Source organism: Strix uralensis, chromosome 5, assembly GCF_047716275.1.
Source record: "Strix uralensis isolate ZFMK-TIS-50842 chromosome 5, bStrUra1, whole genome shotgun sequence".
Lineage (NCBI taxonomy): Eukaryota > Metazoa > Chordata > Aves > Strigiformes > Strigidae > Strix > Strix uralensis.
Genome location: NC_133976.1, coordinates 89,632,394 through 89,650,606, shown reverse-complemented (window position 1 = coordinate 89,650,606; position 18,213 = coordinate 89,632,394).

Sequence of the window (18,213 nt, the reverse complement as noted above, 5' to 3'; positions counted from 1 at the left end):
CCAAACCCTCGCCCCGCCCCTTCCGGCGCCGCTCCCTAGCAACGGCGTCGCGTCGGGGGCGGGACTTCCGGAGCGGCGGCGGGAACTCGGTTGCCAAGAGAGGGCTGCGCAGGTCACGGCGGCCATCTTGTTCCCGCAGTGGGGAACCCTGCGGCGCCGCTGCTCGGGACCGGCGGTCCGCGTCAGCCCAGACTCTCGGTAGCAGCGCCGCGAGGGAGGAGAGGTGGCGAGAGTGCTGGGCGGGGTCGGGCCCCGGCGCACGCCCCGAAGGGAAGGGACGTGTTCCCCCTGGGGCCTGTACAGGGCCGCGGCCTTGCCCGCCCTTTTCCATCGCCCTCAGCGTGCTGCGAACCTGACAGGAGGGCCCTGAGACCGGACCGGCCCTCCCGCCATCAGCCACTGGGCCTGTGATCTTCAGCCCCTGTGGCCTGGGCCTGGCCCGTTGTCAGAAAAAAAGTCCCTGACAGAGATCTGTTGTGAGTAAACAGAAGTTTGTGGAAGGTTTTGTCAAAATAGACTGAGATGTTCCCAGAATACCTAAAAAAACCCAGGTCACTCAGGTGCCAAAGCTCAAGTCCCTGTTCGAGCGCATCAGGTACATATCACCGTATGCGCATCACCGTATGGCTGTAGGAATAGCTTTCTTTGTATTGATGCTGTTCGGAGGAAGTGTGCAAATTTTCCCCAAAATGACCAACAACTATAATTCGCCGCAAAAACTGGGTGAGAGAAATAGTACCCAAGAAGTTATGGCATTGGTGCCTGTGTAGAGAAGCCTGACTTACCATACAAAATTCCTTCCAAAATGAGAGATTATGTTAAGACACCTGACATATGTTAAGGTTACTGACATTTTGTGATAGGCTCAATACAAAACAATAAGATATTACATAATGAACTCCAGAGATTTTAAGAGTCTCTGAGGAAAAAATAAAGGTGAAATAATTTATTCATTCTGTAAGACACGTTACTTACAAAAAAATGGATCCATCAAGCCAAAATAAGTAGTTTGCAGTGTGTTGATGTACACCAAATAACTCTGATACAAATTCTATTCCCTAAGAGCTTTAATTCCACAAATAATATGAATATAATAAATATGCTTTATGATTTACCAGATCATTCTATGGTAATAGGCTCCGTTTCAAGGATGTACCTACAAATAAACAGTTGCATTTAATAATATTCAATATTATGTGTACAATTATAATTTAATATATCCTTATATAAGTATATCATGTTCATATAATTAATAATATCATATGTTAATAATTAATGTAACTGGAGCTATTAAATATTCCCTAGTTTAACTATGAAAGCAGCCGCAAAATGCAGTGTATCTTCCTTCGGTCACGTGCAGTGGAAATTTCCTGGCACCACAGTCCCTCCGGCAGCAGACGAGAGCGTGGAGCAACCTTCACAGCCTTCTGTCACCCAAGAGGGTACGTCTGCTCTGACAGCTGGCAGCAAGAAAAGTGAACCTGAATCTTCTTCTTGCTACCAATCCTTTTTTTCCCCCTGCATCCAGCATACCTCAGGGGAAAGCTGAAAAAGTGCCACTTTTTATATGTATTTAATAATTCATTAAGGACAGAAACAGTTGTTTGGGCTTTTTAATGTAAGAATCTTTTAGCTTAATTCAGCAGTCCTTAATTGAAGCTATAGTTCCATAATATAAAAAAGCTCCTGTTTCACCGTCTCTCTGAAAATTACATCGACAGTATTACATCACAGCTAATAATAGATGCTGTATTTTTTAATATTAATGCATCTCCACTTTGTATCATAATTGTTCCAACAAGGGAAGTTGGGGAGAATTTGACAGCAGCTCAATAACACTTACTATTACTGTATCAGAAAATTCTGTAGCAGCATCAGCATGCTATCTTTGTGACAGAAATCACCCCAATGATGACATTTACGTATTTTATTTTAAGCTTGAGTCAACTGACTGAATTAAGCAAGATTACCTGTATGTGCAAGATTAAGCCTGGTTTCAGGAGGGGAACCATTATTGATTTGAAGCAAAGTAAATACGAAAATTGAAATATCAGAACTGGTAAACAGGACAAAGTCTTGTCGAGAAGTGATATTACTGAGGTTAATTTCCTTTCTCTTATATTGTACTTTCGAGGCAATTTTCATCTGGCCTATTGCACATGTAAATGTAAACACCATCCTCACAACACAGTGCTTGGCATGAGTTGGAAGATAAGCATTGTCATGTCCATTTTACAGATGAGTAAACCTCATGTATGCAGCTCAGAAGATGAGAGAAAAACATCCATGTTACAAGGAGGATTATTCACATGGCGCAGAAAGAAGTGGTTTGCGTAAGTGTACACAGACACAGACACAGACACACACACATACACACACGAGCACTTTTCTACTTCTGAAAACTGAGCCACCAAAGTCTGCGGACATCCCGGCTTCGGGTGGAGTGCTGTATCTGTGCTGCCCTTCTGCTTCTCCTGGTGTTTACCTTCACTCACACAGAGATGAAATCATACTATAAACAGAGGGCGAAGTCCACTCTCAGGCATTACCTGATAAAGTCCCTTGTTTGACATGACAATAGAGCGTGGAGCAACAGGAGGTTTTGGTTCTCTGCTGCAGCAGGCTGCGCTCCCCGGCGATGGGCCACACGGACCCAATCAGTCGCCACGCTGTTATCGACAGCGCAAAAGAAAAACCCTGGAAGCCCCGTGACCTCACTGAAGGTGCACGAGGTCGGCGGTTTCCGTGGCTCTTGCACGCGTTAACCCCTCGGTCACTCTGCCCTGGGTGCCCCCAGCGCTTCTCCCGCTTCCTGCCCCGCGCCTTCTTCCCCAGGTGCCCTCGCACGGCTGGGGCACATGCCTAGCTCAGTCGCTTCCGCTAAGCGGAAAACCTGCTCCTCCCTGTCCAGCAGCGAGCAACACCACAGCATTCCCAACATTTTAAAGACTATCTTTAATTACGAAATACGCAGTGAAGCCCGAAGCGATTCCTGAGCAGCACCAAACCCCAGACCACGCCGAAGCCCGCAGCCAGCGCGCTCGGGGTGCCGAAAAAACCGAGCGGGCCCGCTTGGAGAGGAGCGGAGCCGTTCGGGGAAGGGGAGCTTTGGCGAAAGGGGCCGCAGGGCCTGGCCCTGCCACTCGGCCTCTCCGCCGCTGCGTGCCCCAAGCTCGCCTGTGGCGGCCAGAGCCCCCTCATCTCCCCTCGCCATCCCACCACGGGGCCCCCAAACCCGCCTTCCACCACCCCCCCTTCCCGAGGCCGTTCCCCGCCCCGGGGCACCGGGCCCGTCGCAGCGGGTGTCCCGGCGGGGCGGGGCCGGGGGCGGGCAGCGGGGCGGTCTGCGAGTGACGCCGCGGTTGAGGGGCGGGCCGGGCGGGGGGCGCGGGGTCCCCCCTCTCCTGACGCCTGTCTCTGTGCCCGCAGGGCGGCGGTGGGTGCCGAGCCGAGCCGAGCCGAGCCGAGCCGAGCCGAGGTGAGCGGCGGGGTCCCGGCGGCGCCTTCCCTTGAGGGGAGGAGCGGGGGGAAACCGGCCGGGCTCTCCCGGGCAGACTCCCGGGGCGGTGCGGGGGGGCTGAGGGTGGCCGGCTGTCCCGGGACCCGCCGCCTCACCTCGGCGGTATCCCGGCGCCGGGAGGGGGGGCGTCCCGAGTATCCATCCCCCCGCCTCAGCCGGGCGGCCGCCCCCAAGCATCTCCGCAGCATCTTCGGCCTCGGGAGGGGGATCGATGTCGTTTAAAAAACGCGCCGGGCGGGGAGGGAGGGGTGGGGGTGAACACCGGGAGCGCAGCGAGCGGCCGGTTCTCCGCAGCGCCGGGAGGAGCGAGGAGCGGAGCCGTCCGGCCGCTCAGCGCCGTCTGCTCAGCGCTGCCGCGGGACCTGTGCGCTCTGTGCTCATCTGCTGCCTTCCAAGCAAATGAGGAGCCGGGTACGTGTACTTTCACTCTTAGCAAAGCAGGAAATAAGCCCTCAAAGTCAGTCTGGGGTGTACAGCAAAGCGTGCCGCCCATAGACATTTCTAAATGCTCCAGAAGAACGCGTTTTCTCTGTCTGCATACCCTTACCACGACGGTACTGATAACAGGGATGATGTGTGACAGCAGAGGTGGGTAAAGAAATCCGTACGGCAGGGAATGCTCAGCAGCGTTTAAGTCGTTTCACGAGGAACGATTATGGGAGCGTGGCGAGTTCTGTGATTAAGCAGATTTCTAGGTGTTTAAATTGCAAAGTGTGTATTAGCCTGAGCCTGCTTCTCTAGGCTGACATATGTATAACAAGAAGGCAGAATGGTCTCCGTTAGAATTTTCTTTCACAGGTACATGGACAAAGTTATTTTGAGTTAATGTATTGTGGGTTTGTGATATTTTTCTTTTTTTTTTTTTTTTTTTTTTTTCCATTTAATGCATGTCAGTTGAATGGGAGTTAGGACTGAGTATAACGAAGAATAAAATCAATGTTTCTTCAGGGTATTTGATCTTTTCTGATGTCAAAATGTTACCACTGTAGAGACCCTGTCTCTCTAAAAGGAGAAATTTAAGAAAATTGCCTGCTTCACCTGGTCAGTACCTGTCTGTGGTAGCTCTTTTTAAGGATTTTTGTATCAATGGGCCATTGACCGTAAGGGGATTTAGAGAGGACTAAGAAAAAGTGAATGCACTCAGGTTCTGCAGGGTAACAGCCTGCTAGCCAGAGCAAGAGCTGGTGGGAGCAGGGTACGACCTGTGAGCTTGATCCCGTGGTTACCCAAGGGACTAGTAAAACCCCTCCTAAAGCAGTACGGATCTGAACTGAAACTAGGAAGCCAAATACTGAAATCAGAATTTATATGAGTAAGGGCTACAAATCTACAACAAGAAAATGAGTGACGAACACATTGTGTTTGAGGAAATACAGTGCTGTAGCGGGGCAAGATAACTCCTGTGCATAAAACCTTCTTCGTTTGTGCTTCACAGTCGGTTTCATACATTTGATCTGTTTGCTAAGACACCCTATTTTTATTGTTGGTTACACTGTCTGCAAGATTGTGGACTATACCTCACCAATGATAACGTGGTAATTCTATTATGTAAAAACACCACTAAAATCTTGGTAGTTGAACTAGACTTTAAGTCGTAGTCATTTTATTGCAGTGTTTGTAACACTGTTACTATCAGCATTTTACCAGTATGGGAAGCCTAAGTAAAACAGAGAACAGCGTGGCATTTTAATTCTTTATACTGGCACGCAGAACAAGAAAGACAGCATAAACAGTGAGTTAAATTTGAGTTCTTAGACTTACAGTTACACTGTACCTGCAAATCAACAGTTTCTCTCACCTTCCCAAGCTGGCAGCAGTAGGGGGGATCTCAGAGGCACCTGCAGGAGACCACCAAAGGTCTTGGAAGATGCTGAGTTTTCTGACCACAAGTCCAGTGAAGTGTCCCTGCTAAACGGGACAGGACGCAGGTGCGAGGTGGCAGGAGGTGACAGCGCGTGTGCCGTGCTGCGCAGTGCAGGGTGACCAGGTGAGGGAAGACGGCAGCCCACAGCTACCCCAAATGTGCCAGCTCTTTAAGATCGTGCTTAAATTAACAGTGTTATTTGGTCCGATAAAGCAAAGCATCTGCCTCGGTATTTTAATAGACTGTGATTTTGGTGATCAGTATCCTCCAATCCTGAATTTAATACCAAGGCACGAGTTCTGTGAGCTGCTTGCTGAGATGCCAGCAGGCTCGTTGCAGGTACTTCCCCCTTCGGGTGGATGGGATGGTAGAACAAGGTCCCTTACGTACATCAGATTTTTTTTTTTTTTTTCAATTTGATTGAACGGATGCTAATGTCACATTGAAGTATTCCAATTTTATTATATATTAATAATTATGAGCATTGCATGAACTTTTCTGACTACCAATAACTTTTCTACCCGCATCACTTATTTTAGGAGCTTTCAAAAATAAAAAATCTAAGATACAAAATTTTAGAATACATGTGAACAAAGAAACATTCTCCATAGCTTTATGGTTGATTCATGGATTATTAAACTACATACATTGTCATACTTACCTCCTACAACTTGGCCATGCAATTCAAGTAACAATTTAAAACAAATTCTTATTTGTTATAAAAGAATCTTCACCTTTTGGTGAGACTGAGAAGTGCAAAGGGCAGAAGATGTTTTGAAGAGGACATGTAAATGTTAGAGCAGAAGCTTTCTGACTTAAGCTAAACCATAACTCTTCATGAACAAGTAGAACAAAGGCAACATCCCCGAGATACACAGGGGTGTCACAAAACACAAATCTGAGATTGGCAGAAAAAAATGTTAGTTTTCTTTTAAATAGAAATGGTTAGTTTCAGTTTGGTATCAATATATTTTTCTCTTCAATATTCTTAGTTCTTCCCGTAAAACTTCTTGGGAATTTAATGTTTTCCTTTTAACAAAAGCAGACACCCCCTAGCCCCCACCCCCCCGCTTCTTTGAGTATTTAGAAGCCATTGAAATAGGCTTGAGAGCACTGAAGAATCAGTAGACTCTTCAGAGAAAATGCTACTTTGTAGGCTTACCAAATCATGGCTTTTTCATGCGGACATAACTGTACTATCTACCCTTTAAGGTGGAAACCTCTTGTTGTTCTCTAGTCATATGTTAAATGTCACAGTAAGGACCGGTGCTCTCCGAGTTCTCTAACAGACAACATGCAAATCCTGATGATGCATAAAAATCTTGAGAAATTCTTGAAGTCTTGACTCAGGGCCCCTTAAACATCTTCAGCAGAGACTGAAATAGAAAATACCTGTTTGAGCTCTTTACTTCAAAAGGTTTCCTCCATTTAAAGTCTGCTGTACACATTTCTTTCACTACTGAGGTCATAGGACTTGCTTAGGGAGTACATTCTTTATTTTTAAAGATAATCAAATGCTTCATTCCTAGCCTGTTTTGAGGTAAGAGAGCCTGTTTTAAATTCCCAGTGAAGGCAAGTTCTCTGACTCGTTGAGCATAAAAATGTAAATGAAATAAAATGTAAGAAGTAGAGCGAGTATTTTTTAGATTTACAGAAGTGTGCCTTTAATAGCTGTTTGAGGCAATATTAAGGAGTGTTTATGTGTAAACAGTCTCCAAGGTCATTGATGTTAAGCTGACTGGGAACACAGTATGAGACAAAGAATTAATTTATCTTTGCTCCTTGACCTGATACTGGTTTAAGAGTTAATCCAGCAACCTGGATTAACTAACCCGCACTATTCAATTCAATGAGTGATGGTGACTTCACCCCTCATCCTCCAGGAGAAGCTGGGGTTGCTGATGGCACCTTGCGATGCTCTGCCAGGAGCTGCGGACCTGGGGAGGGGCAGAGATACCCTGTAGCCACGGCTGCGGCTCCCACTGCCTGCGGCTTAGGTGCTGCCCATGGCTTACAGCTCCTGACCTGCAGGAGAGGAGGGTCAACAGCCGAGGGCAACCGCTGCTAATCTGACAGGGCTCATAGGAGAGCCCTGAACAAACAAAAAACCACCTGGGATTTTAAAGAGTGTGTTCTTCCTTGCTACAGCACCCTGGGTGCCCAATATTCCTGTTTCTCTGAAACCTTAAGTAGCTCTTAATCTTCGGTTGTTTTATCAAAGATTTGTCCTTGTAAAATGGCATAGAGATTTGTATTTGCAACAGTGAGGATGATGTCATGTTTTGAAAGAGTTGGCTATGGACTGGAGGTATATATGCAAACAACCAAGCCTCTATTTGTTTTTCATTTAAATTTAGTTTGCATGGGCAGCTGGTAGAATCTGAAACAGTTTGAGATGTGCCTTGATACCTTGGGGGTAAAGGACGAGGGTCCTATCTGGCAATCCGTATTTATGTAGGTAGGGGCTGGGAATTTTGAGCCTGAACATTGGAATTAGATTATCGGTAGTAGTTTTCTACTTTCATAACCAGCTTTAAAACATACTAAATCACCTATTGTAATTATTAATAGCTTTACCATGTCATGTCTGCATAAAATACATAAGACTGTGTGTGTAAGACAAAGTGCACATAAATTATACTACAGATAAGTCATACAATATATAAAGATGATACATAAACTATCATTAATGCATTCAGTGCATTATGCAGAAGTATCATCGTGCCTGTGTTCTTAAAAAATATTACCACAGCAAATCTAACTGAACTGGCTACAAGTAAATTTCAGGACCTTTCGTCTTCCCCAACTCACCTGCCGGCATACTTGGTTTAGCAACACGTTCCTTTTTCAAGAAGACTTTCTGTTCTCTTTTGTTAGGTAAAAAAAGACACAAATAGAAAAAACTGACTATGTGAAGCAAAGACAGCGTCAACATACTCCTTCTACCGAGGATGCTTCATTATTCATTTGTAATTGTGTTCATAAAAAGCCGTAGTTTCCATCATATAATTAGGCATTTAGAGGGCTGCTTTTTAAAATTTGGACCTAGGCCTCTGTTCAGCAAAACATGAAGTATGTATTTAACTTGAAATACATTATTTATTCTGCTGAAGGCATTTCACCATTGAAGCTAAGCTTTTAGCTTGCTTGGTCAAAGCCTTGGAGAGCAGCACGAGCAATTTGATCCGGTCGGTAGTTTGGAAAGGATCTGTCCCTGGCGTGGGGTCCTGCTGCCGCCTCCCGCCAGGGCTCCTGAGGGCTCGGCTGTGGCCACTCGCTCGCTAAATGACCATTGCTTGTGCACACATACGGCCTCTTGGTTTCTGTAAACCAAAATCACTTTGCCTTTTCTTTTTGTATAAATGAGAGAAAGCAGGAGATGGGTGGTAGAAGATTAACACACCCTGCTTTGAAGAACCAGCAGGGCCTGTGGAGCGGGATACGTGCTCCTCTGGCCCAGCGCTGCACAGATCCAAACCTGCGGGACAGAACAGGCCCACATTAACGCAGCTTTCTCGTGCATTTCTGTATATACCTGTACGCCTAGATTTTAAAAAAGATGACAGAAATCAGTAAGTAGTCTCAATTTGTTCCTTCTTTGCCAAGGTGGCAATTGCTAAGCTTTACTCTGAAACTAAATTAGACCCGTCTTGTACATTTGTACATCGTCAAGAGAGTGGCCCTACCAGACTGCCTTCGCCCCAGCAGCGTCCGTCCCGTGACACACATGATAAATCCCCTCTTTGTTGGATCGCCCGTACACGGAGACCACTTGGTGGGCAAAGGCAGCATACCAGGCTGCAGCTGAGGCTGCAGGGGAGAGCATGACCCAGCAGCTATGACAGTTTCTTTTTTAGCCCGTGGGAGGAAGGTATTATCAGAACAGGTGTGAGGTGGCATATGTTGCGCTTTGGGCTTTTGTCCTGGTATTGTATGGTTTGTTTACATGTCTGCGTTCTGTAGTGCATTGACTTATTATAGGCCTTTTTCAGAACGCAGTTTTCAGCTCTCACAGATATAGACATTCCCATTGTGTGGCCCCGTGAATGTGAAACTAGCATCTAGTCTAGAAATGAAAAAAAAAAAAAACAAAACAGAAAAAGAAAATAGCTTTTTTTAGGTTTTTTTTTCACAACGCTTGGTTGTAAAGGCTAAGAATAGTTAGTGTGCATGTGCAATAGACAGCTGACTTTTTATGCTGGGTTTTAATACATTTTATCCACTGTAGTTCTTGTTTCACTAGGAACCTTTAACAACTCTATAAGCTGTGAGGAAACATGATTAACACATTTCCAATTGTTTGACTCTCCCTGTGGTGCCCACAGGCTACAGGGGTACATCCCTGCATACCTAGGTGTTTACTTTGGACCTGCGCACATACAGTTGGGGTGTTTAACCTCCAAAGGCCAATGCTGTGCGCTTTGACAGCTTCTCTGCGCCATCCACGGAGACTAACTGCCTCCAGAGGACTGTCATGTTGGATGTCCAAGTGTCCCTGGGATCCTCCAAACCTTGCTCAGCCGTTCCCAGTTTCTCATTCATGGACCTTCAGGACCCCTTGGAGCTCCTGCCTGAGCTCTGGTGGAGTTCTCAAACCAGGAGCTGCCCTGGGTCGTCCAGTCCGTACTGTAACAGCAAATGTCTCACATTGGGGCTGGGCCAAAACCAGACAGGGGTGTGCTTGTGCGAATGTGATCAACCGTTGGCCACCACTGCACCCAGTAACCCACTGGTAACTTCACTGTGGGGTATGTATGGAGCCTTGCCAGCTGACTCAGAGCTACAAAGTCCTTGTGGTGCCTGGGTGTCTGGATATCAGGTATGATGCTGGAATGCCCAAAGTCCCTCTATGGACATTATCCTTTTTTTCATTATTTTTGTTTGGACTGGGGAGACACACAGCAACGCATAAAGGAAGTGTTTAAAACAGGACCGGGAATCTCTTGAAGCAAATACAGCACCTGAAACTTCTCTCTCTTTTTAAAAAGACGATCTTATTTAATTAAGCCTTTTAACTCACCTGTAAAGCGTGTTTGGATTCTGCTGCTCTTATATACAAATCCATAGGCAGCCCCTTGGAAGAAAGGACTGTGGCACCTCCCCTCAGGAGCAGGTTGGCTCCGGCGACTCCCTCACAGCGGTCACAACAGGAGTCCGAAGGCCTGACCCCACCTCCTCTTTGTCACTGCTAAACTACACCGCTCTTCAGAAATGGGGATATATTTAAAATCCTAGATTATAAACATCTATACGAGTAAAGCAGAAACGCAACGATAGAAGGAAAAAACCAGAATATTAAGCTACAAACTGTATGACACATGGTAATACCTACCCAGCAGAAACCAGTCCATAGCATGCTTTTCCCCAGCCACATTAAACACTGGCAAGAGGAGCCTCCACTTCTGCAGATCGAGTATATTTTCATTTATTTATCACATTTATTTATCAGAAATGTATCACGTTTCTGCATGCTTGCTTATGCAATAATGTATACACATTAATTATTAATAACTTTGCTTTGTGGAAAATGTAAATTTCACCTTAATATTGAGAGAAGATCAAGGCTCCCTTGGGGCACAAAGGCCCTGACCTTATCCCCAGTGTAAAACTTAAAGAAAAAGAGTTTACAGGACTGCAGAAACGTGGCAAACCAAATCCCTGCCAAGCAGCATTATGACAGATACCTTCTGCTTGGTTTAGCTCCATCTCTGGGAATATTTCACATGAGTTTTATTCATTTGACCCACAGAGAGTGTGCTTGAAAGGAGAAAGGAATCCAGCTGGGGGAAATCCCCTTCCCTGCTGTCCGAGATCATTCCACCGACAAAGGGGCTCAGTTCTGTAATGGTGGAGCTGGGAAACAAAGAGATGACAAAAGAGCTGGCCTAAAACATGCCAGATAAAACCAGAGCATCTCCAGAAGGCTGTCATGAAGTTAATCATCAGGCACTCTCAAGACAATGGGCAGAGCCTTCCACCACAGGAAACGTCCAAGGGGCAGGAGGAGCGTTACCTGCCCAAGGGCGTGCGTGGAGTTTGGAATAATCCCCGTCCACAGCTCTGATGTCACTTCTCTTGATAAGCCAAACAAAACAATCGTAACGGCTACAAAAACATCAGCTCCGCTCCAAGCTCTGCTGCTGGTGAACTGAACCTCTTTAGTGCTTTCAGGGAAGTGTTATCCAAATACCGGCAATATTAGAGACGCGCTGCTTGTGCTGGAACCTGTTAGGTCTTGCCATTTATTTCGCTGAGAAGACGACCACCTCCTGTGAGGTGCTGGCTACTGGTCATGAGTGACTTTCCCACGGTATGAGCAGGCACCTCCACTGATTTTGGTGGTTCTTCCTGTCCACTCTTCCATTTCTACAGTTATTCATCTGTTTACATCTTTGTTATATCCTATTCCTATGGTGAGCTGCTCGTAACTTCCACGGCGGCGGCCTCTGACTGAAGAAGATGCGTAAACTTGGACCTAAATTAAAGACTTAGGAAAACCTGTTCAAGTTGTCTGGTTTAGGTACTTTGGTGCCTGGGGATCTCCATCAGCTGGAGTGATTTAATGCCAGGCAGGTCACTGCAGACAGCACAGGAGAGCATCTTGTACTCAGTGAAACTACTGAGAAACTATACTTATCTACATTAGCTATATTTATCTAAATTTTCCAATTTCTAGGCTGTTCTGAGCCAATAGGAAGCAGCAGCCATCTAAATGCTGTGTATCTGAACTGCTGTACATCTGTTGGGTCACTGAAACTTTCCTTTGACTACTCTCAAAATAGGTATCTTAGCAACGCTCGCGTTCTGATTGCAGAAGTAAAAAGGGTAACTTTAAGAGCACTTCAAACAATTTCCATCTAAACTGAAAAGACCTTGTGTTACAAGAAGCCACAGGGTTGTCTTTCATGACTCCTTGCAGAGTAAGATGTCCCAAACGAGGAGAATCCCCGGGCACTTTGTTGTCTCCAGCTACCCCAATGGAGCACCAGAAGAGGAAACCTACAGGAACCTCCAAACAATTCCAGACACCACAGAGCAAATGGAGTTTAATATCAGGTATCATGCTGCATTAATGCTCCTTCTGTCCTCCCTCTCCTCCCCGCCAAATACAACCCCCCAGACTTTCCAGAAGACTTTGCTAAGCCAAATAATCATAGTGGATACTATTGGCAATGGAATAGATGCAAGTGCAGATAACCTGCAGTGCTTAGCACTGACCACGCAAGATTATGCTGCATTAAATGGCTGTAAGTTTTTATCCTGCCCAGGGACACAGATGTGGCTCTTCATTAGAAACCCACCTGTCAGAGCAAGCAGCTGAGGAAACCATTTTTACATAATTCTCTAGGCGCCTCTCACAACAAACTGATAGTGCTGCTTTGGGTTTTTCTTAATCCCATATGTACATTTTTTCCAGTTCAAGAGTCAGGGGCTGCCTTTCCCCCCGTCTGCAAAAATTCCTTTCTGTGGATTTTTTTGTTGTTGGACTGACCAAACCAAGCCGAAGTTTTTTTAAGCAGATCTCTAGAATTAAGCTCTTAAGCCTACTTACTATTCAGATGATCTCATAAACAGATCTCAGCAGAAATACAAGTTAAAATAAAAATGTTTAGTCATATTATTTTTCCACCAAAAAAAAAAAAAAGGCTGAGTGTCTAAGAGAAGCTAAATCTAATTGGAAATTTTCATCAGGAAAGTGTAACCAGTTTTTGGCATGAACATGTGCCCCAGGCATTGCAGTTCAAGACTCTGCATGCCCCAGGACCTCCCTAAGAGCCTTGAGGTTTTGGTCAGCTCACAGCCTGGCACCACCTGTTAGCTGGAGACCCCACTGCTCTGTGCAAACCCCTGGAGTAAAGCTGTCGGGTGACAAAGGCAGCAGAGACGTGAGATGAAATACTCTGAAAGGTCCAAGGGGAAGGCTGCTTCAATATTTTGACTGGGGCGGGGGGGGGGAACCCCAAACCAGAATTCTATTGCCTTGAATAAAGAAATAAGACACCTAAAACCCCATGTTTTTTCTAAAGTGCCAGATATGCAGCTTTTTATGAAAACATCAAAACACTTCTGTATGCATATAAATACAGGCGTAAGGTGCCTAATCAATAAAACCATGAGGAAAAAAACCCACCTCACCGTTCTGCTTTGTGCATGCCCAGTTTAGTCCAGCTGTTGGGGGTAACTGTGCCTCACATTGCCGGTGGTTTCTAGAGCAGTGCTGTTGGGGGATTTGCCTCTAACGTGCCCCTCCCCAACGCCTCGCAGCTCCGCCACCCAGGTTGGCCACCAACTGGCCCTGATCGGGGACGACTTCGAGAGGATGTACCACAGGAAGATTGAGGATACGCTGCTTCACCTGGCACGCGGGTAAGGCACCCCACTGGCCCTCTGTCTTCAGATCCTTCTAAAAACCATGTTAGAGAGAGAAACGGTAATGTTTTATGAGAGAAACAATAATGTCTCTGTGCACAAAGTAAAAAATTTTATTGTTACTACTGCTGCTTCATACAGAAGCTAAAAACCCCAAACCAGATACTGCAGCTTTGTTTTACACAGAAGAGCTTTATGGCGTAAACTGTTTCCACAGACTACGGCCATTTACAGGCAAAAGACTCAGTTTCTTGGTATTTAAGATTTCACAGTAGCACAGTGTTTTTCTAGGCTAGGCAGTGCCTTTAAGCACAACTGAGCGACGAGAGCTCTGTGGCCTAGTGAGTGGGACGCGTCAGGGATTAACGAGTTACTGCACATGGATAACCCACCCGTGCACGTACACGCAGCCGTGGCCGGACTAGTTTGAGTCTCCTTTTCTCTCTGAGAGCTGGCAGGGTTGTGACGGAGAGCTGTTAACTGGGGATAACTCACCCGAGATACGTCCTCTGCGTCTGCACCCCAGGGACTCGCGCGGTCCTGCCTCCCCTCTGCTTGCTCCCGGGAGAGGAGGGTCGCTGCAGGCTTACAGAGAGGGCAGTTCCCTCCCGCCTGCGCTCCCGGACGCAGCACGGAGTCGTGTAGCCTCGGCCCCAGCGAAGCCGGAGCGACGCTGCAGAGACCCCGTGGGCTTGGTCTCGCCGCGCTGCCCCAGCGCCGAGGCGTCACCGACCTCCAGCCTCGTCGGGTCGCGCTGGTCTGAGCCTGAAACAAGAGCAAAGGCGTGGGGCTGCCGCTCAGGAGCTCTGCGCGTGGTTCCTTGGGTGACGTTAGGCACCTGTTAATTCGGAAACCAAATTACCTCTAGCTTTAAAAGCCCTACTAAGCTGCCAGATCTTCTTCCCAAATATTTAGATACGTACGTACACACAGATTTTCAGGAAGGAACACAGTGGAGTTCTGGGTTTCTTTTTGTAGTTCTCTAAACCTTGGTATTTTATTGGCTAATTTTTAGAATGAATTTTCTATCCTCATGCCTTTTGTTTGTTTGTTTCTTTAAATCATCAGGGTTGCTATCAGTGTTTTCCAGACATGGAACATTATTAAAAGTGTTCTAAGAAGCTTTGGAAATATTTGGAACAATAACTGGACGAAAAGGCTCATTGGTTATGGAAGCTGGGTACGCTCTCTCCCTTTCCCCCCACCTTTCTGTTGACAAGTGGGTAATGGCAACACCCAACTCCCACCTGTGCCAGTGAATAAAGCCTACCATGCAGCTCCCACTTTGGGCTTATTCCTTAGTTTGTTGGTGCGCCCCCATTGCCCCGTTTTTTCTTTTTAGGCCGAAATTTCTCATTTATAGCATATGGCAAACGGCTGCCAACAGCTGCCCGAGTCCCACACAGCTGCTGGGGGCTCCGAGCCGAGGGGAGGCACCTCCCACCGCCAGAAGCTGCGAGGGTCTAGTCCGGGGGCGACAGGGAGGGTGGCTCTGCTGCCGGCGGGGACTTACCGGGTTCACCCCGCAGGAGAGGGGGGTTCTTCAGGGGCCGGGTCCGACCCTGCGGCGGCGGCGGGCGCAGCGACCTCAGCAAAACGAGAGCCCGAGGCGCGTTTCCGCGGGAGACCGGGCCTGTGCTCCCCGCTGCGCTGCCGCGCAGGGGTTGTGTTCGCGTTCCTGCGCCGCCTCCGCGCTGCGTGCTGGTTCTGACCACCTTCCCTCTCCTCCTGCAGGTCTGCAGGCTTCCCTGCAGGTGCCTCTGCCAGAAGCTGCTGCCCGCAGCCTTGCTTCTCGTTGCCTTTTGGTGGGCCGTGAATTACGGACTGCGGAATTAACGCAGAGGATGGCAAGAGGAGGTCACTGCTGGACTCTGACCAATATCATTAACACCCAGGTGGTGGCAGTTGGTTTGTTTTTCAAATTTACACTGATAAAAATCTCTTTTATATTTAAAACCTAGGCTGGTGCTGGGTCACTGCTGTTTCATACCTTTTTTTAAAAAAGAAAAACATTTAAAATAAGGAGGTTGTTGCTGGATAACTGCCTGACTTGCTAGTTTTGAAATGTGACTCCAGGCGATTAGAAAGTCTGTTTGTGATTGTTTTAATGCAGTATAAAGTGTCTATTTCATATAAACGAGTTTCTTAAAGAGATTCTGGATGTGGGGAAGACTGAAGGCATGCTGGACATCCTTTAAAATTTTCACACTGTAAAAGCAACAGTAAAGATTAAAAACCGTGATACTTTTTTAAAATTAAATTGTTGCTTCAAATGTTTCACAGTGTTACTACTTTTTTTCCGAGACTGTGCAGTATCTTGTCTTGTACATTTTGCTAAGATGACAGGACAGGCTTTACTTGATTCTTACGTAGTCAAATTTGCACATGAAATGATAGTTCATTGGACGAAGAGTGGTCAGGAGGAGCTCACAAGCAAGAGGGCTGCATTGGTACCTGAGGGCTGCTCAAGCCAAGCAATTACTTTTCCAGAATTTTTTAGAAACCTACTAATAGACTATATTCTTCTGCCTCTTTCCGAAGTGAAACTTTGAGTTGCCCAGAAAAAAACCAAGAATTTGAGATTTTTTTTGATGACGTGTGTCTTTTTGGAAGGCATGTGCTTAGGGGGAATAGATGACCGAGGGAAACTCGAGCACAGCTTCCAGGGGACGAGTGGGCACCACCCTCCCCCACTCCACAGGCAGCCATCAGGGCACCGCTGGGCTCCTCCTCTCGCGACAACACACTCCTCTAGATCCGGCTGCATCTTCCCTGCCCTTTGCTGTCGAAGCCGTTCCTCGCCGTGCACAGTTAGAGACTCTCAGCGAGAGAAAACGAAAGTGCGTGGCGGTGGTTTGGGTATTCCCCTCGGCAGAGGGGATGCCTGCTTCCTGCCCAGTCATGCGGCTGCCGCGGCTGTTTGAGACAGGAAAATGCAGTAATACATGTTTAATGGGCGCTCGCTGAGAGGGCGGGAGTGTCAAGTTCGAGCCTCTCTTCAAATCAGACAAGGAAGTTGAACGACTCTTTCCTTCCGTGGAGGCGAATGCCGAACCCAGCCCAGCTGAAGCGGGTTGAGGAATACGTTGCCTCTCTTTCACGAGTGGTGCCCAAATCCCATTACGCTCCTAACTGCCTGTCTCAAAAAATTCTTCTGGGAAAAAAAAAAGAAAAAAGAAGAAAAAGGCTCAACTAGAGTATTTCATTCAACCACTTCACGTTAAAGGACTTTGAACTATCTTTGATGGACCTGAAATGCAGAGCAAAAAAGAAAGTCCACAGAGAAGGTGCACAGAGGGCGATGGCTCCGGCACAGCCCGGGAGTTCAGGCAGCAGCAGCAGCACGTGCTCCAGTGTCACCTTTTTCCAGAAGGCCCCTGCGGCGCCCTACCTAACACAGCCGTGGAACTGCCCAGCTAACCAAAACCAGCACAGTGTCAGCAGGGAACTGACTGCTCCGTTAACTCCGTAACAGCAGCGTCATAGAAAATACGTTATTGTTTAGTGAAGGGTAAAAATTCCCATCAAGAGGATCTAATAGACAATTAGCGAGTACCGGCTGCCAAATATTGATTCTTCCTGGCTGAATCACTTTGGCACTACAAAATAATTTCTGTTATTTCCAGATAAACCACCTTTATGCACGGGGGAGCGATGATAAATGGGAGACCACCACAGTGCCCTTTTCATCCGAGAGCTGCGTGGGATGGCTCCGCTTTCTCACACTCCTGCAATTAACACCGTAACATTTGGAATCACAAGAGAGAGGGAGTTTGGCATCCGGCACGTACGGAGCAGAACAGTCTCAGGGAATATAAAATGCAGTCGCACCGATGCAGGGAGCGAAACGCAAAGCCAACAGCATCTGCAACAATACCTGGCACAAACAGGCACACCGCAGCGAGCGGCAACGACCGGGCTCCCCCCCACCTGCGGAGCCCTGCCAAGAGCCTCCGCGTTCAGGCTCCGCACTGTGGCTCAGCACACCCCAATTCTTTTTTTCTTTTAAGCACACTTCTTTGTGACAGAATTTACAGCACTTGGGTTTTTTTCCACAACCTGTTGCTGCTTGTTCTCAGGTGAAGGAACCGCTCCGCCCTGACACATCCTGCACGCTGCGTTTCCAGCAGCAGGAGGGGTAGACGAGTAGGGACACAACAGGCAACGCACGGCTCGTCACCTCAGGATCTGCTCGAAGGCTGCACGGGACAGCAAACCCCTGCGCAGGGGCCACAGGTCCCTCTTCCCACTAATTAAACACGGCCCACAAGGGCGGGATGCTCTTCAGATACAACGTCCCTTCAGCGCCCTGCATCTGATGAAGGTGCAAAGGTCATCTGATGCTCTCGTTTGCAAACAAGATTTTTAGCATGTTTCTCCCAAAGAGCTTTTCTTCCAGGCAAAGCGTGCAACAGAGTGGAATTAGGAAAAAAAAATAATATATACTTACGGCAAGAGC